Genomic DNA, 23,659 nt, shown 5'->3' with positions numbered 1-23,659 from the left:
ATTTCATCATCAAAAATAAAAGTCAGTAATTTCAGTCAATCTTTGCATTGTTCAAAGTCACACCGACCAATTACATGGCAGGGCTTTGTCCAGTGCTGATTAGAACTTTGTGCCTTCATTATGCAAAGTGGATCATTCAATAGTCATCAGTCACTTCCATCCTGCTTCCAATCCTCTCCTGAATGGTTTTAGGCAATTACCCTCCCATCATGCTTGCATTGTCTGACAGTGAAGCACAAGTTTCAGTAGGTAAAAAGGATAAAAAACATTATTGCCTGGACCAGATTTACAACTTGTTATAAATTTCCATGAAGAACAAATCACTGTTAAGCAGAAGTGGAGCTGCTGTTTCCAGCTTCCACAGTGCCGCAGGATAAAAGCGCACACACCCTCCATGGCTCAGAGTGGAGCAGGAGGAAGAGACTTTCCCCTCTTTGAGTACTATCAGCACCATGGGAATAACTCTAGAGACTGACATAGCAATGAAAACAGCTCAGTTTACACCAAGAGTCACACTCACCAAATCTAAACCTAAAATGGAAAGAAGCTTTTTTATGCGCTCTATGTACTTTAAAATCACTGTTCAGGAAACCAAGCCCACTGCAAAATACAGTCTAAGTTTCAGAGACATCTTTGGCAAAGCATCAGTAAATTTGAGGCAGGACATAAGCCCATTAGTGGGCCAGTTTCACACACACACTCAGATTTTTAGGCTGTAAATGTCACACAGCTCATGCAGTCATTAGTCATCCCTGTGCACCATACATACATACAGAGGCAAAATGAATGTGGTTGCTGACTTATAGCAAAGAACTCTTATGAACACCTATCTTGAATATAAATATTGATAAGAGTATCATTAATAATATAGGATAGCACAGTAAATTCATTTCAGTATATAAAGGAATCTCTCAAACTTTTTCCTATAGCTGGAGTAGAACTTCTGCTGACATTTAAATAAATTCAACTCTTGTTGGTTGGGTTTTTTTTTTTTAATATTTTGGCAATTTCTCTTGAGTCTGTACTTAAAGAGCCCAGATAAGCAGAGATTGGATGTTGAAATACTTCAAGAAAAGCAACTAACATAGGATTTCCAGCCCCAGGCTGAAGGAGGAAATGGGCTGGAGAAGTTGATTAGGACCCAGAGGTAATTCCATGCCCAAATGCAGCTCTGCTGGGTAGAGTCCAGTCCTGCAACTGCTGATCCAAACTGAATCCATTCTCCTACAGCTCATTGCAGAAGATGCCTGACAGTGCCTTGTGGTTGATTTTACAAGCTCATAGCTAGAATGAGATTAAAGACCACACCAGAAACATTCACATTCCAGTTTGTCTTCACAACCAGATCTGCACTTGTCACTGCTACCTCTGTCTGCCATATCATGTCCTCTCCCCCAGTTCTTCCATATTTGCAGCAATTTAAATGACTCATCCACTTTTCCAACAGAAGAGAACATCTCCCTCTTGTATTCTTTTGAGGAGGACTAATAAACTGCCGGAGTCATCACCATTTTTCACATGGTCTGGTCTCCATGTTTCAATACTCCAATTTAGACAATATCCACTTGGAGGAGTTCTTTGCTCAGCAGCAGGAAAGAAAATAACTTGACTCCCTGATGAAAACCTCAAAAACATCCCAACTACTAAAGGGTAATGAGACATGGCCTTGATTGATTGCCTAATAACCTTTATCTAGATACTAATGAATGTAATAAATTGTGGGATTTATGGGCAGCCCCTGCTCAGAGACCATCTTTTAAAGTACATACTTGAAGAGTGCTAAGTTGTGACATGACTTCCAGCTTCAGTTTCATCAGGGAAAAAAAGGCCTGTGTAATGTGTAGGTTTGAATTGACAATCAATCAGCTGAGAAGCTAAAGTGAAACAATCTAGAATAAATTTGTATTAAGTAAAATTTGAATATTATTTAAAAACCCCTTGCAATTATAAGTTCAGGCACACTTTGGAGGTCACAAGAGCCAACCTGAATATTATGATTTTATCATTATAGTTATTTATTAAAATACTTAATCATTAATTAATGTCTTGAAATCAAGTTCCACTCAGAAAATCTCTATAGCAAGTTAGGATGCAACATTTGCCAAAAAAAACCCTCAAAGCAACTTCGGATGTTAAACCCCAGCTCCAAAAGTTACAATTTCATATATCTATATTTCAAAGATATTTACATATCTACCTCTCATACAAATCAATGTTCTGACTATAAGACCTTGACATCTAAAGCATTTTCAATAACACTCAGGATTTGGAAAGTAGGACTCCCAGGCTCACTAATTTTTGTTTGCCATTTAAACTCCTACCCCTTATACTTCTGTTTTAAAAGAGGAAAAATGAGTAGGAGATGGGGATAAAAGCAGGGTGAGGCAGACCGGAGATTCCATTTGGGTTGCCAGCTCTCATATCTGAGGGCAGAAATGCCTTGTGATTGTTGGCATTACTTGGCTTCTCCAAGGCTATTTTGTTCCTCCACATCTTTTGGGCATGAACCTGTGGCCAGTTCCAAAGGGGCTTTTGTGGCTGGAGGAGTGCTGCTGGATCCAGGCATTTCTCCAGGGCAGGTGGAACAGGCACACCTCAGTATTGAGCTGCAGCTGACATCACACATGTGCCAGGAACGTACAAAGAGTTCTGGCCCTTTCCCCTCCAGCTCAAGGACACTGGCCATGCCAGAGGAGCACCTGGCAGCTCCCCCAGGCAATGGGCTCTGCTCCAGCCTCATTAAGAAAACCAGTGGGTAGGATGAATCCAGGATAGAACTGGGTCTAAAATGCTTGGGGGCAGGCTGATGGTAGCAGGGCAAATCTCTGTGAGGCAGAGCACAACCCATAGCTCTTGACATGACACACCAAGAGTAAGAATTAGCCCATGATTGCTGTGAATAGATCCTCTGCATTTGGGGAGCAGTTTTAACATTAGCTACTTCCAAAAGAAATTGTATAACATTCAGGATGTTCATTGCAAAATCATTGCAAAATTTTTCCTCGCTCTTTATAAACCTAAGTCCTAAGGGCTCTCAGTAAACTGAAATATCTCATAAGAAGGGAAGAACAGCAACATCAATAAAGCCTATTTACAACAGCACTTATGAATCATCAGTGCTTCATGCTCATTTTGATAGTGCAAATATTAACAAGCCTTTTACTTCTCTTTATGCTAGCATTGCTTGCTACCCAAAATCAATGTCAGTACAAATAGCAGCATAAAAGAAAAAGTTCCAAAACTGCCTCCACTTAAAGATTCCAATGCTGGCTTCCAACTTTCAGAAAGATTCAATATAAATTAGTAGTAACTTGGTGGCAATATTGATGCCCACAATTACAAATATTCATAGAAACAGTAGGAGAAAGAGCTTTATTTTCCCAAAGAAAATTGTCTCTCTTGTAGAATTTACTGATCTGTATGACAGACCATTTAGTTTTTATTCTTTGAGACAGAACATTTAACTCTTACCAGGCAATGGTCTCTGCATCACTACACATTGCCTGTGTTGGGAAGAGCAGTGTTTCAGGTACTCTGTGTGGTGTTAACAAACCAGGTCTGCTCAAGGCTGCAGGGAGAGCTGCAGTCGCTCTGCAGCGATGATTTATGAGCAACGTGCAGCCACGCAGCCTCATCACAAAGCAGCTCCCAGTGTGCAGCTCTGGGACTTTTAGAAACACCTGTGCTCCACTCTGGTTTTCCTGGTGCCTAAAGAACTTAACCTACAGCTACTCCTCGGCTCAGCTGCTGCCAGTGCAGCTGCACCCGCGGGACAGGCTCACAGGTGAGGCCGGCACTGCAGGGTGGGAGAAGCCCCAAGGCAAGCGCCTGTCAGCAGAGTTACAAAGGAGACCTTGCTGAGGAAGGCAAAGCTCATTTATCACTCCTTTTAGCAAGCTGTCCCCAAAGGTTTAATTTTTTCCAACTCCCTTTTTCTTTTGAAACTGTGTATAGCAAATCATCTGCAAGCCCTGCAAAGTATGCAAATGTTTCCAAGAAGGAATCTCAGATACTAGTCAAAGTGAAAAATATTTTTTTAAATCCCACACTAATAACTATTTCCAGAACACAAAACCTCAAGATTTTGACAGGTTTATTTCCTGGAGACGTGTATAAAGTACAAACTAAACAAACATAGAACTTACAAAAAATTTTCACTTGTAAAAATGGAGCTTAGTTTCAATTTTTAGGACACAGATACTGCCTTCTCAACACTGTATCATTCTAGAGTACAAAATATATTGTAATTTTCTCACTATACAGAGGGGGAAGAAATAAGAAGCCCATTTTAAATTTTATGGCATCTAAACACATGCTCCTCCTTCTAAACACAAAGCATAAACATAAATGTACCACACACTACGATTTCAATTATATTGCAGCTCTGTGAAACAACAGAGCTTTAAGATAGTGACATAATTACCAGAACGTGCTTTAAATCACCACATAATCCTATCATAAATACTATCTGCTTCATCTTCACTCACCTTGTTTGTTAAGTTTGACCACTATACTCAAAGCATATTCCATATTGTCACTTTCTAAGCTGAAGGCTTTGCCTTTCATTAGTCTTTAAAAATTCACTGATCAGGAAATTAAAATTATAATAAAAAACATAAAGAGATATCATGTCAACTAATTAGATATTAAATCAACTGTTAGTAAGGGCATAGTAATTTTTTATGTTGTTGCTAAATATCAGACAAACAGAGCCACTAAAAATCTCTGCATTGCCATTAATTAATGCTCTGGAAATGAGGAGAGATACAGGAAGTTGTCCTGGTTTGTACATTAAACTAAAGTTTGGCCTTTCTGCCTTCTAATACCTAAAATGATTGATAAAACCTTAACAGCAACCACTAAGGATTAGGAAAGTGTTACTGCAGCAAGGGAGATACACGCGGGTGCCACCAGTTCAGCAAGAGCACATGCCCTGTATAAACAACAGGCTCTGAGCTAGATTCTTCAAAGGGACCACAGGAAGATGTCTGGAAAGGGAGAGAGGGAAGACGAACTTGGTGAATCATGTAAGTGGCAGCCTGCATCTTGAGGGAACAGTTCTACTGCCTGTGAGTGTGCTGCATGCAGAGTTTCATTGGGAGATGCTGGAGCTTAGAAACAACCTCCTGGTGGGCACAGCACGGGGGTGGGTTCAATGCAGGACTCAAACTCTTCTGAACCAGTGGGACTGAGCCTTCCACAGCCTCCTCTGCAAGGCACCATCTCAGGGAAGGAAGCAAATACAGGGCTGCATACAGGATGCACTTCATAAGGGTTATTATTATTTTGCCCCAAAGCTCCTGTTGATCCCAGGTCAAAATGCAGCAGACAGTCCTTTGTGTATTTTTTGGAAAAACTGCAGCTTCTTTCCATGGGACAGTTAAGCATTTTCATTTATGGACTAAAACTCACTGAATAATTTTGAAAACCAGTGTCATGCAATATTTGTGAAAAATATAGTACTAGGCCAGTTAATACAGATGCTGACTGGACACGCATTCCTCTCTTTTTTCTCTATTTTTGGAGGGAGGTAGAGGGTGGAAAAGAGCTACCATCCATCCCATAAGAACAATTCTTTCACTGCCCAGGCTGGCTACCAGAGCCCAGCATCTCCCTCTTTTTCAGCAGGCCCAGGCTTTCTTCAAGCACTAATGCAGGTGGGTCTCTGCATCCACAGCCAGGTCCCACCTGGAGAAGGGAACTAAAATTCACTCTCAGATCCTCCCCACTTAGGATTATCCCATGGCTATTCACTTTGAGAAAATTATTTGGAAGCTCAAGAGCCACTGAGAGACAGATGCAAAACCATCACATCACTGATTGCATCATATGACCAGCAAACGACACAGAGTGAATCCCTGCTCCAGACTGCAAAGCTGATCATTTATAAACAACTCACAGGCTCAGTTGTAATTACATAGGCATTCACTGAATAATTTTAAATTAATGAACATGCTTAAAGCCCTTTCACAGATCATTCACACACAAAAAGGGCTCAGAAGCCCCACAAGAGGTTTTGGGAAAGAGGCTTTCACTGCGAATGGGGTTTATAAGTTTAAATTCTCATTGATGCTGTGTTAAATTGAGAGAAGGAAAGTTTCTCAGCTAGTTTTAGGTTGCATATTATGCTAGATTATCAGAGGGTCTAAATGAAGCTCATGCTATTGGATTCAATAGAAGAAAACCCTGTTAGATACATTTAGCATCCAGCTCAGTAGTGTGAGCCATCTTCTCTAACACAGTCTCAGCTCTTAGGGGAAAAGGGTTTACAATCACCTCTCTCCACAAAACCCTGCTTAAGCAGCAGCAACTATTTTAGAAATCTATGTTCCATTTTGCCCTAACACTGCAGCTGAAAATGAGTTGGGAGAAAACCAATTACCAATGAAGCCTAAACAACATTTTGGGAACAGCCTTTGGCCTTGCAGCCATCTTATATTCTTTGCTGAGGTAGAAAATTAAATTCATTAGATATATCACAACCTTTTTCCACTATCAAGCCTTTTCTTTCTGCTACCTGGCTGGAAGGCTCTGCCCCATGTTGTTAGATAAGCACCTAGTCAAAGAAATTTAATAATGTGTAGTTTCTGGAATTGATTATTGCCCAGCCTTATAAGTGCCCCGCTAAACAAGAAAAACTAAAGCTGTAGCTGGTGCCAAGACAGGAACTAGAAGCTCTGTCACTTTTATACTTCCTTCTATCCTCCAGCTGTCCATGGGGAAGAACAATTTGAAGTCTTAAAAGAACTCTGAAACAATTTCAAAGCCCTCTCAGGTGTTTCCAGAGGCCACTTCTCTTTCAAATTGCAGGATTAGAAAGGATCTAGGTAATTAATTTTCTGACAGCAAAGGGACAATAGAAGTGCATACAAATTCACAGATCACAAGGCTTCACCAGTAGTTTTTGAAGAATCAGAAGACAGGAAAGAGGATGGCCAACATTTTTAATAATGTCTTCATATCCATCTCAGAAAACTTGCACACAGTAAATTTTAAGGCACTACTGAGTATTTAATTGCAGACAGTTCATGCCATCCTGCACAATGCATTGAAAGTTTGACAGATGATAGAGATTTTTCATGGATAAAATAGTGGCTACTGAAACCACAAGTGCAGCAGCTTTGATTTTCAACCATACATTTTTTCTCTTTAACCTGAACATCCCCTTTTAGTGCAAAATAAAAGAACTCTATAATATAGCTGGCCTAGTTTTTATCAAACTTTAGTGGGATATCTACCCACTATGATAATTTACATTAATTTGAACAAAACAAAAGTTGAATGTGAATTTCTGGGGGAGAATACACTGTCTTGTAATACAACAAAATAGAAGACAAAACTGTTTTTCAAAATCCATAGATGGCAGGATGTACAAGGGATATTTGGTGAACCTATCACTGAGTAAAACCAACAAGCTCAGCAAAATATAAATAAAAAATAAATATTTGTGTCATAATATGTTCAACTTTATCACCTAAAACTGATTCAATACCTCTAGATCAATACCTTTCTTCATATTCAATATACTTTCCACATAAGAATACATTGCCCAATGCTTCATAGGAATCACAAGCTGATCCACTGCTATCCCAGGTGACTGTAGAGGGCTGACAGAATTCCTGATTCACATTTGAGTATATTGCTGGATCAGGTCTAAGTTTACATTTCAAAGAGATCCATGAGAACTGTAGTGTGAATCACTGATAAGTAAATGGAAAAAGAAATTACATTTATCAGCACTTCTAAAAATAATAATGAGAAAACATCTCAGAAGACAGCAAGAATTTTCGTTTCCTTGCCTCAGTTTTCCCTTTAAGCTGTAACCCATCCCAGCCTAGATGATGCTATGCAAGCCCTACAAAAAAACTTAAGTATGGAAGGTCACAGCACTGTTCCACAGCTGGGGTAGAATCCCTCCCTATGAGAGGCAGAGCAGGGGCAGCAGCACATCTGGCTGACCTGATTATGCAGATGTGGTGGCTGCTGCCTTCTGCCTGCCACATGACACAGAGCAGGAACCTACCTAGGAACATGAACAAGGTGAGGGAAGGGGATCACATCCATGTTTCCTTCAGAAATCTGCTCTGAGGTTCAGCAAGAATCAGAAGACTTAACTGTTAGAGAGCAATTGAGCTACATCCACAAATAACCCCTGGCCTGCAGGCTGGAGAGCCAGGTCCCTTTGGAATTCAAGACCTTTGGATCCAGGCACTATGAAACACAGACTGCTGCCCAGCAGTTACCTTTCAATATCACAGAAACAACAGAGAGAAAACATGCAATCATCGTTTCCACTGAAAATTCTTCTACAAGCTGTAATTTTGATAGGAAAAATTACATATTTTTGGAAGCCAGGAAGAAAGCAGAAGAAAACCTATTACATAGATCCCATGATAACTACTCTCCAGTCATTTGGGAAACACAAGAACACTTGTCATATTTTTCCTTTTCAGTTTACTGATCTTAGGGTACATAGTAAAAGAAACACTTGCAAAAACAAATGCAAGTATGATTGCACATTCAGACACAGTTATGTTTTGCCATCCAGCAAAATTGCTGATGAAAATTTCCAGCAGGAGGTCAGACAGTGACAGCCACTGCTGTTGGATGGGCAGAGCCACTATTTCTGTAACACAGCAGAGACAGCTACACCTCTCTGACTAGAACTGACCACATCCTACAAATTCACCATGTCATTTGGTAAATTTCATCTTCTTGACTTCATATCCCTTGAAAAGGTGCCCTGAATCCCCCTCCACATATTCCTCTGTACAAATTTACTGTGTGCACTCCCATGCCCTTCAAATTACATCTTGGGGACAATTTGGTGTTGTTGGTGAGAGAATGGCTTTAGAACACATTTGTATACTGATGGGCACGTGGGTAAAGTGATCAACTGATGTCTCAGCCCACACCCCTAAGCAAGGCCTTAGTACATCAAGAAAGAAAATTCAGGAAAGAAAACTTAGTATCTTTACCTTCATACTAGCAAAATCCTATTCTAGAAGTGCAGAAACTAATCAAAAGAAGGTAATTTGCAAAGCTCATATCCAATTCTATCATGTCTCCCTGGACAAAGCAACAGTAACTTGTGCAAAGTCTCAATTTAAATCCTAAGCTCTTTTAGGAGCAAGTAATGACAACTGGCAAAACTTGATGTATTTTAACAGGAGGACAAAGGCAATAACTGAACAGCATCTAAATGCTCTTTAACCAAATCTGTACATACACATTATATCTATTAATTCCTCCTTCTTTAATTTTTTACACCTTTGAAGCAAGACTTTCCAAGTCTCTTTTTGCTTCACATTAGCTGAATTTAATTACAAGTGCTGAGAAGTCTTAGTCTCTCAGCTCATTAGTGAAATGCATCAAAAGAGTTAAGCAGACAACTGACATTTTATCATTTTTTACCTTTAAGCTTGTTTTAATGAGAACAGATCCATTTTTTAGTAAATTCATAAATAACTTTCCTCATAATGAATTGACTCTCCATAAAACTCTAAGATGGATTTGAATTTGCTAGGAGAAGGATGATTTCCTTCATAATTAACTAATGTATCAAAAGGGATCATTTGTAATATCTGTGGTCAATCAGAGCTGTTACATAGCAGCACACTAAGGCATGACTAACAAGTACATGAGGGAAACAAAACTTACAGAGAGAAAAGTCATAAATCTTGAGTCGGCATCCTGAAATTCACATTTGAAATGGACAGTTTTTATTAAAATGCGGTTTCTGGACAAGCTACAAGCTCAAAGTCAATGTCAAATCTAGAATATGCAGCCAGCCTTTCCTCTCTTTGGAGAGCAGTGGCTCTCAGAGTATCCTTAGGCACCCATGTGGACAGAAAGGCACCAGGACCTCGATCACTTCCATCAGCAGATTTCCTGAAATGTTACATTTCTCATGAGTGAATGCCTCTGCAAATGGAAACATTGATTATAGAATATGGTAAAGAGGTGGGTACTCTATAAATACCTATGGTCAATAGCATTCTTATCCTCCTTGTCCTGGACATCAACAGTCTGTATCTCTGCTCTAAACAGTGACTCCTCTCCTCTGAGCTTCTCTGTCTAACCTAATTCATTCTACCCCAGCAACTTTTTTAGCCAGTCCAAAACCACTCTCAAAATGAGGCTGCTTGAGCAGCAATTACTGATTGTTGTCATCTTATTGCAGGGGTTCCATACTGCTGTCTCCTTATTGCAAAAGTTCCATACCTTATTGGTGTTTCTCAGGGCAGCTCCTCAAAGCACTGACTCTTTCTTCTTCACAAAGCAGGCAATGACTGCAGCTCCCTTCTCACCCAGCCACCCCACTCTTTTGTAGCATCTTCTTCTCATTGGTTACAGCTCTGGCCTGTTAAAGTCAGGCCTGTTCCTGATCTTTGATAATTGGCCCAGCTGCAACTCCTTAGGGGTAAGATTACTTTCTACACTATCTTTATTTTCTTATATTCTATCCCCCTACAACTGATTCTTATTAAAGTCCCAGCAACTCCTCTCAGTTTCTCCCAGTCCTTCTATGAAAGGTTATGAACAGATTGTGTTATCCCTTGGAAAAGAAACTTTGTAGTGTTTGCTCATTATTAAACTTTAAGTGAAGGAAGTTTTGTTTAAACTTTTGGTCAGTGCTCTAGAGAATTTCCGCCTGAAAGACCAGATCTGCCTTTATGATGATTCAATATAAAGCATTGGGGGAAGCATAAAAGTCATAAAAGGTGGGGCCACACCTAAGAGGAAAAAAGGGTGACAAATAAGGTCTCGTGTTGAAATCAAACCAAATAACATTTTGAGGCCAATCATCTCATGTGAGTTAGGTCTGAGCAAGCTGTACTGCACTGATTTTGTTTCTATGACAGAAAAGGATTATAAATTAATACAAGTACTGTAAAAAAGTCTCCACTATAATTCTTTATTGAATTTTCCTTCTAATATTTCTTTATCCCTGATCCAACCTGCCTACTCGTTCCTAGTTTTTTAATCTTGGCAGATAAAACCTTATTATTCACAGTCAATATTACTATTAATAAAAAAGTGTGATAGTTTGTGTCTTTCTGGCATAAAGGTTTTCTCCAGGACCACATGGTGCTAGGCCTAACCTACAGCTCTAGAGGCAGGACAGAAATGCTCAGAGTTTTGCACACCATATGGAAAGAGCAAAAAATAACCAGGAAGCACACAAAGGGACTGGGAACATGCCGGTATTTAGCAAAAGCATTCCCTCAAGTTTGAGGTATGCAGCAGCTGAAGGAGAAAGGATTTTTGGGTCAAAGCCTACTGTACTTCACAGCAAGGGCTCATTTTGGCTCTCCTTGCCTTGGAGGTAAAATCTTGATTATCAGCTGCCATTTTGTGTTTAAAAAGCATTCGTTCAAACTTGATTTCTACACAGGGATATCTCACCCAACTGGAGGGTTAAATAAGAGCTGTGATACAAGAATTCCACTTTGTCAGTGTCAGGAGACCACCCTTAATATTATAGCAAGGATTTGCTCCTAATGAGAGCAACTTGTGTACACATCAACATGCTGGACTTAGGAAGCTCTTTTACAAATATCAATGATTCCAAGCTGAGAACACTAATAGAAATGTATTCTACAATCTACATGCTAAATCATTCTTCTGAAGGTCATGTTTTTCCACCTCATTGTGTTTGAGTCAGCTCCTGGTAGACAGCCATATTTCCAGAGATGCAATGCCATAAAAAGCAAAATAAGGGGATCATTTTGGCCTATATTGCAGAATATTTTTGCTTTCAGGGATTTAAATGCTCTAATAGCTACTTGGAGTCTTGCATAGGGCAAGAAATAATGAGGTTTGTAAGGAGCAGTCAAATAAAGGAAAATAAAACTAGCTGTATTTGTTGCATTACTCTTCAGTAGAAGACTTTTTTAAATAGAATTGTTGGTAATGTGACAACTAGTTCAAGAAACAACATTTTGAAGAGTTATACCTGTTTTTTTATTTCATCTTTATGAGCCTGCTGAGATAGAAATAAGAAGTGTTTTAAGTTCTAGCACTCAATACTCATTTCAGGACACAATACTTGAATATTCTGTACTTCAAAATCAAATATATGTCATCTTGGGTTTAAGGTACCAGATTTTCATTTGCAATGTCTGTATTTTTCATTGTATGGTCTTTATAATCTTTTTACTACTGTCTCCAGAAGTATGTGATACTTTGTGTGGGAGACCAAAAAGACACACTGAGGCATTTTGGGGTTGGTTTTTTTGTAGGTTTTTTTTTTTTTTTTCTCTTTTTTGTTTTTTCATGTCTAAATAAATGTGTTACATTAAAGCCAATTCAAAGCCTCTGGTAATCAATAAATACTCTCTATTTATAACTCAATCAAATATAACTTTTCACAAATCATGCTGAATTAACTGACATGTTTCAATCTAAATCCAGACATCTCTTTTTTAAAGTAAAAATATTAATTCTAGGCACTTCAAAAAACAGCACTTATTTTATTGTGCATCAAAATTAGGTGATATTTAAGGTCATTTCCAACCCAAACCATTTGATTATTCTATAAAATTAGGCCTGCATTAAATTCTACTGGTTTTTTCTATTAACAATCTTTTCTATATTTTAATCATTTTGCAAGCCAAATTATCAGTTGCTCAAGCAGCTCAGGGTACATCTTATCCTACAGAAGCCCAAAAGAAAGATGCCATATTTTCCATGAGATAATGTCTCCTGCCAGAATCATAAGTACACGTGCACATGAATGTGTGATCACTAAATCTAACAGAATCTGACTTAATCAATTCAGACAGCACCTAATACCACTCATGTCCTCTCTGCTGAGCAATTATTCAAATTGTAGATTAGAAAATATGCTCTCACAACCATGGAAATTTTGATTTGGCTGAGACCCCTGGATGTCCACTCATCATGCCAGGAGTATCTGATCAACTGGCTCTTTTTAAATAAGATCTGAAAAATAATCAACTGCCTATTGAAAAATGCTCATCTCCCACATGACATGTAAACAGGATCCTAAGTAATTGTACTAAAAGGCTAAATTCAAACACCACTTCTGCTCACAATGTACCTACTGCTCTATTTGTCAAACACTATGTATTTCTCTACATATTTTTTAAATCCCAGCAATTATTCCAGTCTATGCAGTGCAATAAATAATTTTTACTGCATTAATTATCATACTACAGCTCCTTAACCCTACACAAAAGAGGGTTATCTGAGAAATCCACTCGGCAAAGCAAGAGGGGCTTAGTGACCTGTCAGGCTCTCACTATTCTTTAGGTCCCACCTTTACTCCACCAGCAAACAGAGGATCCCCACTGAACAGCAGACTGCTCATTGCAATGAGGAGATCCACAGAGCCCAGCTGACCTTGGTCCAAAGCAGAGACAGCACCGAGGACAGCTAAGGGAGGTTGACACAAAAGGCTGATAGAGAAACCTTGCTGTGAATGCAAACCTCAGGAGAAGCATTTGTGTCACTGCAGAACACTGTTCTGAAGGCACACTCACCTTCAGGACAGATCTGTCCATTCTCCAGTTGTGAGTGAGGATGCCACTCAGCATCTAATGGATTTCAGTGCCAGGATTCTGGCAGGTTTTGTGTCACTCATATCATGGTGTTCCCTGCTCTGGGAGCGTGGCATGTCAGGTGTGCCCTTGGTGCACCTGGACACACACACCTTCCATTGACAGGGTAAGAGCAACACAGGCAAACTACATTTTGAGTAAAAACTACAACCTGTTATTGCTACTAAATATCCTACTTTTCAAGAATTGTCATAAGCATTTTAGAGAAAAGTGCCCCCTGAAATCCATAAACAAATGACAAAATTTTGCACTTATCTCCAAAGTAATTTTATAGTTCTGTTGCTAAGCTTTTTAATTGTAATTGATTATGTCCAATCTTCCCTGAGAATTTAATCCTATGATTCAGCTCAGTTACTCTATTTTGACTGACCTTGACTACATGAGATGCAACACTTATTGTTGAAATGGAACAAAATTGGTTCCCTCTTTTGAATGTTTTGAAAGATTAAGTGTGAAATTATGGATTGAATATCAACCAAAGTAATATCAAGGTCATGCAAGTTAAATCAGTGGCATCTGAGCACTCAGGATGAAATTGCACATTAAAGGCTTTTACCATGTTTGCTTTGATGCACGAAGCACTTGACTTTTCTGAAGAGGGGAACAGCACAGGGCTAGGAACACAAGCTGCACGAAGCTATTAAGGCTACTCAATAACCACAAACTGCCAAACATTCATGCCATAGATTAAAAACTAGTTAAAGAATGTTGACCCTTCTTATGACCAAACTGCTAGTTTTGCCTAAAAAAAATAAAAATTATCACTCAGTCTAGGCAACAGCAGGAGCCAAAACCTGCGTTGCTGAGGCACAGTTTCACATGCTGGTAACAGTTACAGGAGGGCACAGGGAAAACAGGGAAACAAAGTTAACAGAACAGTTACAGGGAAATGAAGGCATTTAAGGGATTAACACAGAGGAAACCATAACCTTCCCTTCAACACAGACAAGCCCATCAGTCTGTAAATTAACTAGGTGTGCCAGAGAAGCAATCACTGCAGCACAGAGCTGAGGGCAGCTGCTGCTTCACTCTGCTTTTTCAAGCCCCAAAGTCAAAATGGTTCAGGACAGGATGAGGACAGACAGTGCACAGAGCCCTTACACTGCCACACAACTTTTCTTGGATTTGGTCCTCCTGCATGTCAAGCTTTTTCCTACTACAACTGGCATCCTATTGATCTGTTTCTTTGCTTGTTGAGTAAATCAAGGTTAAGACCACCTGTGAATCCCCAACCAGTGCAGTGCACATCCTAAATCCTGTCCCCGTTTGTCCAAGTAACCCACATGCCTTTCAAGCCTCACTGACAAAAGCACAGAGGTACAAAATAAAGAATTCTCCAATGCATCACCTTTTTCATTCACCTTCTCTGAACATTAAATCCTCACCACCTGCCTCCTTTGCAGGTTCCCTGCAGGCTGCTGTTGTGCTTTATTTTGGGAATTTCCTGAGCAGGATCCTTGAGCAGAGGGCCCGGGAGGTTTCCTGGTTGCCATGACAGCGAGTTTACAAACCACATCCTTAGTCAGGGGAGCACATGCTGGATGTGCAAATAAATCTAACCCAGCTGCACCTTGCCTTTTCTTTCCTCACAAAAAGAATTAGTTTCTAGTCCCGCAGTGGGGTGAGGCTCCAAGGAAGGCAGGGCCACCCCTCCCATGCAGCTCTTGGGGCGGGGTGGTGGCTTCATTTCCCCTGAGCTGTTCCTCTGCCTTCAGTCAGGCTTGGCTGGAGCAGCCTGTGTTCCTGTCCAAACTAACAAATTCAAAATGCTAAACACTGGGACAGTAGTACAGCACAACACAGAGATGTGCTTTGATAGCAAATAAAGCTGCTGCATTATCTGGATCAATAAAATCAATACCATAACACATAACTGATTTGTGCATCTCACTACTCTCAAGATTTATAGTTAATGTATTTTATGCAGTACAAGAATTTCCTGCTAGGCTTATTCTTGCTTCTGACACTTTCTTCTTTCTCCCATCAAAACTGTAATGTAAAGCTCTATGGCTACTAACCCTGATGCCAAAGAACATAAAGCTGGGAAACTTCCTCTAAAATCAATAACGTTTGGTAAAGAATTGTAATCCTTCTTAAAGGCAATACAAATAGAGTGCAGCATTCTCAAATTCTTCACATTTCTGCAGTTATTTAATCAAAGTCTTTTTACATTTAATTTCCACTATAGAATTTCTTGTACCACACTGTTTCATCAGTGTACGTTCTGTCATTCGCAAACATAATTTCATTTTTGTAAATAGATTCTGTCTCATGTCCTTACAATTCTTCAACTGAAGCAATCTGAAAATACAGCATTGATATACTTTCAAAACTCAAAGACTACCAATATCTGCAGATGATAAGGCAAAAAATACCTGGATTTGCATATCACCCAGCTGATATCTTTATATAAAGGGCTGAAATTCCCAGCTGATGGACACTGTCACTGTCAATTACATGGGGTTTGCCACCCAAGTTCCTGAGTTGATCACTATTTTCATATATCTGTCCCCACAGTTAGCAATAAACTCTGGAGTCCCTGGGCCCCTCTTTACATCACTGCAACCTCATGGATTTAACTGAGCACCAACAAAAGAATTCAGCACAAAGTTTGGCATTACAAAGTTCAGCTGTGCTTTCAGTGCCAGGTAACCCTCTAAAAGTAGAGCCAACAGCACCACTAAGATATATTAAATGTATTAAGGGGGAGGGGGGTGGGAATTCTGGTACATTTACTTTGTAGACCAAAAGGAGTTTCCAGAAATGACATGTGTATATAGATGATGTACAGGAAGAATTTGTTCAAGATATTTGTCTGACAAACACACTACTTTCTCTTAATCCTGATAAAATGCCATCAGAAACAGAATTCTAAGCAACCCCTCCAAAACAAAGATTGTCTATTACAAATAGATGATATCAGAAAATGGACCAGACTTTGTCTTTTTAATAATGAAAAAATACCAGTATGAAAAATATGAATTTCCAGGTAGACCATTACTTAAAACACAAATAAAGGGTACTATTGAAAAGTGTTAATTATAGATTATCTATAATGACACGCAAAAAAGTTTTAAAAATTAGTATAAAAATTTGTTAATTTGTATTTATTTATATATGCACACATACCTAATTTTACTAGTTGTATTTTTTTATTAAAACTACATACAATATTTTTTAAGTAATATTACTTCATTTTTATAAACTCACAGTAATACCTTCTTTATTAGCATGTTCCTTTGGTAGGTTTTATGAATTTCTAGCAATTTCATTCTTGATCTCTTTAATTCAGCATGAGAAACATTCAATTCCTGTAAAGGCACTTTGACTCAAATTTATGTAAATGAGTTCCTGTTTACTGATTGTCGGCTTTTATTTCATATCATTTCTACTCTAATTAGATTTTTTTTCCCTTTTGAATAGGGTTTCTAAATTATGAAAACTACCTTAAGACATGGGTTAAATTAATATACACAGGTTAATCACCATTATAGACAAGTGAACAAATATCAGAAAATTTTCTACCTTCATCATGCTGGCTGAGAATTCAAATCTGACAGGTCACATGCTGGACTCTCATTCTGCCTAAACACTAACTTTGAATTCTGGCAAAAATTAAACCCCAGAAGGAAAAGAGGGTCTTTCTTTGCCAGATTGCCCTGCAGCAAAGAAACAAAAGCCAGCAAAACGCCTGCTACAACTCACTGCCCTGTTTGTTCTACATCACTGCAGTGTTTTAAATAAGTGAACTTCCATTAAACAGGTTTAATATGAGTGCAACAGCTGAAATCAATGATATTAATGTCTGATTCTTATCAGGTAGCAGCCAGAGGGAAATTAACCTTGTAGCTGAGAAGTGCACATAAATCTGATTTCCAAAACTTTACACTTGATGTGCTACCTTGGGGGGAGATTTAGGTGGGTGAATGTACAGCATTCCCATTGCAAATTTCCATTGGCTTTAGCAGTGCTGCACACAAAACATCTGCATAGAAATTAATCATGAATACAGATGTTGTAAATTAAACTCCCTCAGAGATTTTATTACACAAACCAATGAGTGATTTTCCCAGCATTCTTCAATAAAGCTCTAATTAGGAGTATATATCCCAAAAGATTTTCAATGAATTGCCAGATAATGCTAAAACAGGAACCCTAATCTTTTGAAAACATGGTAAGTACAAATTTTTTTCAGTAAAATCTTTTGCTAACTCTGAAAATGTTTTACCACCCAATATATTTGAGATCAATCATGTTGATGTGGATGACTAAAGAGAATTGAAAAATAAGAAATCACTAAGATTAGTGAAACTTTCAGCCTGTTTTATGGTCATTTGCTGAAAGGAACTGCTGCAATTGTCCTTTACTGGTTCTCACATTTGTAGGTGACTATGGTTGTTTTTCAGAGGAACTTTCCATAAAAGGAACTTTCTTTTATGACAGAATCAATAAAAAGGCCTTTCCATTCACAGCTAGAAAAAGGATTTGGAGGATTTGGAATAGAGCAATTTTCCCTGACTGCCATTTTGAAATGGGAAGCTCTTAGGCAGTTGTTGCGCCCAACAATGAAACAGGCACACCACAATGTCTTTTAGTCAATCTGCTAAAACTGGGCTGATGATTGTAATATGCTAGTACACATTCAAATTCATTCCTGAGAATCATAACTAAAGAAGAAAGACAGAAGGAAGACCATAAGTAACTGTATAAACTCCATTTAACACGGAGACAAAATGTAAACCCTTCATTGTGCTACCCGTAATTCTAATAAAGACTATAGTTCCTTTAGTTTCAAAGGTGCTTCAATGCTTCTTAGCACATTGCATTTTACTTTTTAACATTTCACAAAAAATTCCATTTGGGTTAAAATATTCAAGTTGGAATAGAAGGTCTTGAAGGAAATTGTTCAAATTTATTCTCAGTTATAAACAATTTTTACTAGGTTCCTTAAAAATTAGACTTATGTCTTGGTATTGCTAAATCTGCACTGAACTCTTAGCTGAAAGAACTTCACTTGAAAAGAAGAAGCAAATATCAATCTATCTTGATATTTAAGAAAATCAAGAACAAAAATTTCTACTCAATGTTACCCGCATTTTACTTTTAAATTAATAAAAAATATTGAATTATTTTTCTTTTCATTCAACTCAAAAATTTATTTTTATTATTTTGATGAATTTGTTGTCTCTACAACACAAGTGACCATCAGCCAAGTAACTTAAAACAGAAATCCAATTTCACTCTTTGTTGCCATGAGCTAAGAACATGAGTATATACTAAAATGCTTGGATGAATAAAATGTATTCTTTAATTCTCTGCTAACTCTAAGTTTTAAAAGTAAAATCCTAACTGAAATTACAGAGATAACCTTTTTTCCCTTGTCAGTACTGGCCAGTTGGACTACAGACATTGCTTCCTTGATATTTGGCATTTTAAACAAGAACAAAATAATTTACTATCATCTACCATAGGAAATAGTGGTAACTGTTTTTGCATTTCAACAAAAAATATTCCAACTTGGAAAAAAAAATTTAAAGGATTTTTAAATTATTTTTTAAGTAAGCAGGGGTTGCAGGGGTCACCCTGATGGTGCAGGCAAACATTGTATTGGCATTCAGGGCATTCACCACTGGTGCCATCAGACCATGACACAAACAGAACCTGCCCTCAGAGTGGGCTGAGCTCATGCTGAACACTGGAGAAATTGTAATTGGGAGTATGGATTTTCAGCAATACACAGTCTCTCTGCAAGAAGGTGACTGCATGCTCCATCACACTGACCTTTAGGAAAGGAAAGGCTTGGAAGGCTTACGGGAATAGTCCTGGGTCTGGTATTTAACTCCTCTAAACACATTCTTGTTAAAACATAATGACTTCAGATAAATTCATGGTGAGACTCCCTGGTTTATAGCGGTGCCTGTTCATTTCCTTTGCCTTGCTTTCCTCTGTTATCATTCAGTGCTCTACTTATCTGATACTGTTGTTTTGCTTTTTCTGCTGCCTTCTCTGACTTTTTGCACTTTTTTAATGGTTTTCAGCAGCATAACCTTGAAGAATCTCTTCATGCTTAAGTTAATTAAAAATATTTTTCACACCCAGTAAGCAAGATGTGACTCCATACTATGTGTGCTTAATGGAAGAAATATGCTTTACATACTTCATTAAGTTATTTGCGAAATTGCATTAGTGCCATTCCATTAGTGTACCTCTTTCAGCTACATCTGTGGTCTGCTTTTGACAGACAAATTACCAGTTTCATAAGTCTATTTTGCTTTAGTAATGATCTTCTAATATGTTGAAAAATATCCATCTTAACAGTAATAGGAAAGGAAAATAATAATGTAGTTTTCAGTATAACAGGAACAACATTATCTGCTGTGGGACAAAATAATTATCAAATTTCTTAAAACAAGCGATTACAGGTTATTTTGGATATTTCATTAAAATTACAACCTTACACAATACAGGAACATTAACCTTGAAATAAGATGTCATAATGAAGTCCACATCGATTAGAAGAAGTGAAAGGAAAGTGTCTACTGCATCAAAATCTTTTATGACACCTACAGAATTTTAAAACAATAAAAATGATGTTGCATTGACTATGCATTAAATTGTGAGAACATTTTGACACCTTTGAAATCTGTACAGTAAAAATTCCTTTAGCAGGAGTAAAACATTACTGACCCTGGATGTGGGCATCAGTTGGAAGCTGGGATTTAACACAAGAGTAATTATTTTTTACTTTTTATTCACTGTTTCATAACAAATTCCTATTTAAAATCATACCAAGCTAGGTGTCTAAGCCACAAGACGCTATTTTACCAAGATTAATGACAATTTCCTGTTTGTTTTCAATTAGCTGTTCACTTAGGATCAAGGTTTTGTTATGTTAACCATCATAAACACAAGAAGTTACAGCCCCTGGCCTGGAGAACTTACAGTCACAGAATCTGAGCTGTGCTGATCTGCTGTGCTGGTGCAGAAGTAACAGTGCAGACTAGGTATTGCAAAGTGTTATTAAACAGGCCACATGTGGCCACAACCTGCCAGAGTAACAGGGAAAAGAGGATGAGGACAGCTGGAAAATTCATTTAATGTTCCTTTTGATAGCTCTTTATCAACAGATGAACGGGTGATGATGATTCTGATATAGTAACAGATCTCTACATTAATCATTGCTCTGTCTAACATATTGACTATTCCTGTCTTTGCTCTTCTGTGGTTGCTGGCCTTCAAAATTAATTTGGGACCTCATGTCAGGATTTAATTCAGTTATATTATGTGTGCTAAGATAGTGAGCAGATAGTAGCTGTCTCACTACACTAACAAAAATAACCTGAAGGGGAAAAAAAGCACCTAAATTAATATTTATTAGAGTCATTCATAGTTGTATAATAAATCCGTGTGCCGAAACCCGAGTCTAGCAGCAGAAGTACACTATGTCAATTTCCTGAGGCTATTCTGATATTCAGGGAATGTATACTGAGTGGAAAACATACTACAGGGAAAAGTATCAATGACTGAGAAAACATGAACAATTACAGCATCAGCTGAAGGCAGCTGTCTCTAAACATGTTGATTTTACTCCAAAATGAAAGACTTGGCAGGATTCTGTCAACAACAAAAATAAAACAAGCTAGATGGCTGGTTTAGAGCACTAAATAGCAAAGTAGGGCAATTAGGCACACCACAATTTAAATGGAATGGTAAATAGGTCAGGCTTGTTTCACAGCTTCTCTGGACACTAAAGAACTGTCTTTCAATGTCTAGAAGTACATGAAGCTGAGAAGCCTTTTAAGTTGATCAACTCACAACTCTGACTGCTCACTTACTAGATCTTGTTGCCATCATAGAAGAGCACAATGTGCCTCACGTGGAGGAAGGAATATAAATAGTCTTGTTAAGCTGAGCCTCTATATTTAAAATAATCTCATTCATTTTATCTCCCCGTATGACAACTAGGACATCTGTATTTGGTATCACAGGGTTTCCAGACTCAGAAGCAAATCAGGCTGATCTACAATTTTGTGCCCCCTCCATAAGGAGTTTCAGCTTTTGATTGTCTCACCTTGAGATATGTGGTACATATATGCATAATAAAAGCCAAGGAGTTTTTATGTGTCTCTGTTATACAAAACCTCCCTGTGCTCTACAATTCTTGTCATTATCTGACACCTGTTCTTCAGCTTTTGCTTCAAGTGCTGAACCCCAAGTGCTGTGACAGAAGCCCCATTATAAAGGCATGAGTTCAGAATTCCTGCCATTCCCTACTTTTACTCCTTGAACACTTTGTAACCTTTCATTAACTGACTTACTCTGGACTTATGGTCACTTACTTCTACTCATAAAATTAAAAACCGACACCTCAAGCGGTATATATAAAATGCCTCACTTATTTAGAGGTGTGAACCACAGTCCTGATAGATTCATGCAGCTTTAAAGCACTGGAGATAAGGGCAGTGCCACTGAGAATTTCCTCATGTAAAGCCATATGTCAGGTTCATTAGTGTATTTGCTTCTGCCATTTACGAGCACAACTGTAAATTGCACTCCTCCTGCCCTCACAGATTTTAGAGAATATTGACACAGGAGAGTGTCTGGCCCAATAAAAGCTCACAAAAGTCAAAGCTACAAGACTCACAAACACCTGGGACAAATGAACCACAGGGAAAGAAAAGTGCCATTCAGCAAGGCTGGAAATGACTATTAATAGCTACAGACTCATGGCACGAGAAGAGCAGCACACATGGGTACACAACAGTGCCCTACATTCACAAAAAGGTTACAGAGAGCACCAGCAGGCAATGAATTACTCACAAATAAAAGAGCTGCTTCACAAGTAAGTGGGTTTGGGGGTTTGCCTTTCTTTTTATTTACTTCTTTCTGATAAAAATGCTGCTGTTCTCTTCGACTATGGAACACAAGAGTACTAAATGTTGCATCAATAACGTAGAAGCATAGAAATGTATAAAACTCAATATTTAAATAAGATACTGATTTACAGACAGCATATAAACTTTCATTCTCCTCTTGAATCTTACAGACAACTCCTCCATGAAATATGTTCATTTTTGTAATACAGGGTAAGATTTTATGTTTTAAAGAACAAACATTACTCATCACACTTGGGATGTGAACAAAAAGACATATGAAGGAGGGTGAAGAGGTGAGTCTGGGCAAGGCAGTGTGGGGGTGACACCTGAAAATAGATACTCTTCTCATTGCCTCTGTCTTCTGCAAGTCTGAACTATTCCTGATATCACCCCCATAAAGGGTCCTCTGAAAAGCCTCCTAAGGACAGTAGGATCTGACACATAATTTTTTTTGACAGAAGTAATCCTTGAAGTAGAGTGGTTTTCAGCTTTGTGGACAGCTTTTTCCCTTCAAAGACTGAAGCAGACTTCAGTCAGAGGAGCAGGAATCACACCACTGTTAATGTACAACATATTTTAATGCTCTGGCTCCACTCAGGTACTACAATAATTATGTGTATTTATAGAAGCATTTATAAGAACCAGAGATTTGGATTTTGGCATGTGAGCAAAGTAATCCAATAAGAAGTGTTAAGGCCAAAATTTCTTGACCTTTATATTTGTCAAAGTTGTTGGTTCAATAAAGGTCAAGATGTGTGACAAAAATTCAAGCCTGTCTAAGCCAATTAATGACAAGTAACCAGACCATTAAAAATCTCATTTATGCTGAGCAGTCAAGTGGGTTATGTGAGGGCAGTCTGTACCTTAGATAGTCTACACACATGGTTACAGGCTTGCTATAGGATAATAAAGGGCAGAAGGCAGCAGAATGAGAGAATACTTACAGTTTTAAGACTAATAGGATAATCTATCCAGCTTGGCCAGCAGAGTGAGAATCACAAATGAATAAAATAGTAACACTTGCTTATTTAATTACAAATATTGGTACTTCACAAGAAAATTATGAAAAAAAAAGTTGAACATTAAGAATTTACTGCATTGATAAAATGCAGTGGAATAAACTCTTCAACACAGCTATATGCAGTTCATAAGCATAAGTGGTATGCACAAAGATACTAAAGAAATAGTTTGAAAGTA

Source organism: Ammospiza nelsoni, chromosome 15 (genome assembly GCF_027579445.1).
Source record: "Ammospiza nelsoni isolate bAmmNel1 chromosome 15, bAmmNel1.pri, whole genome shotgun sequence".
Lineage (NCBI taxonomy): Eukaryota > Metazoa > Chordata > Aves > Passeriformes > Passerellidae > Ammospiza > Ammospiza nelsoni.
Note: the sequence above shows the minus strand (reverse complement) of the source record.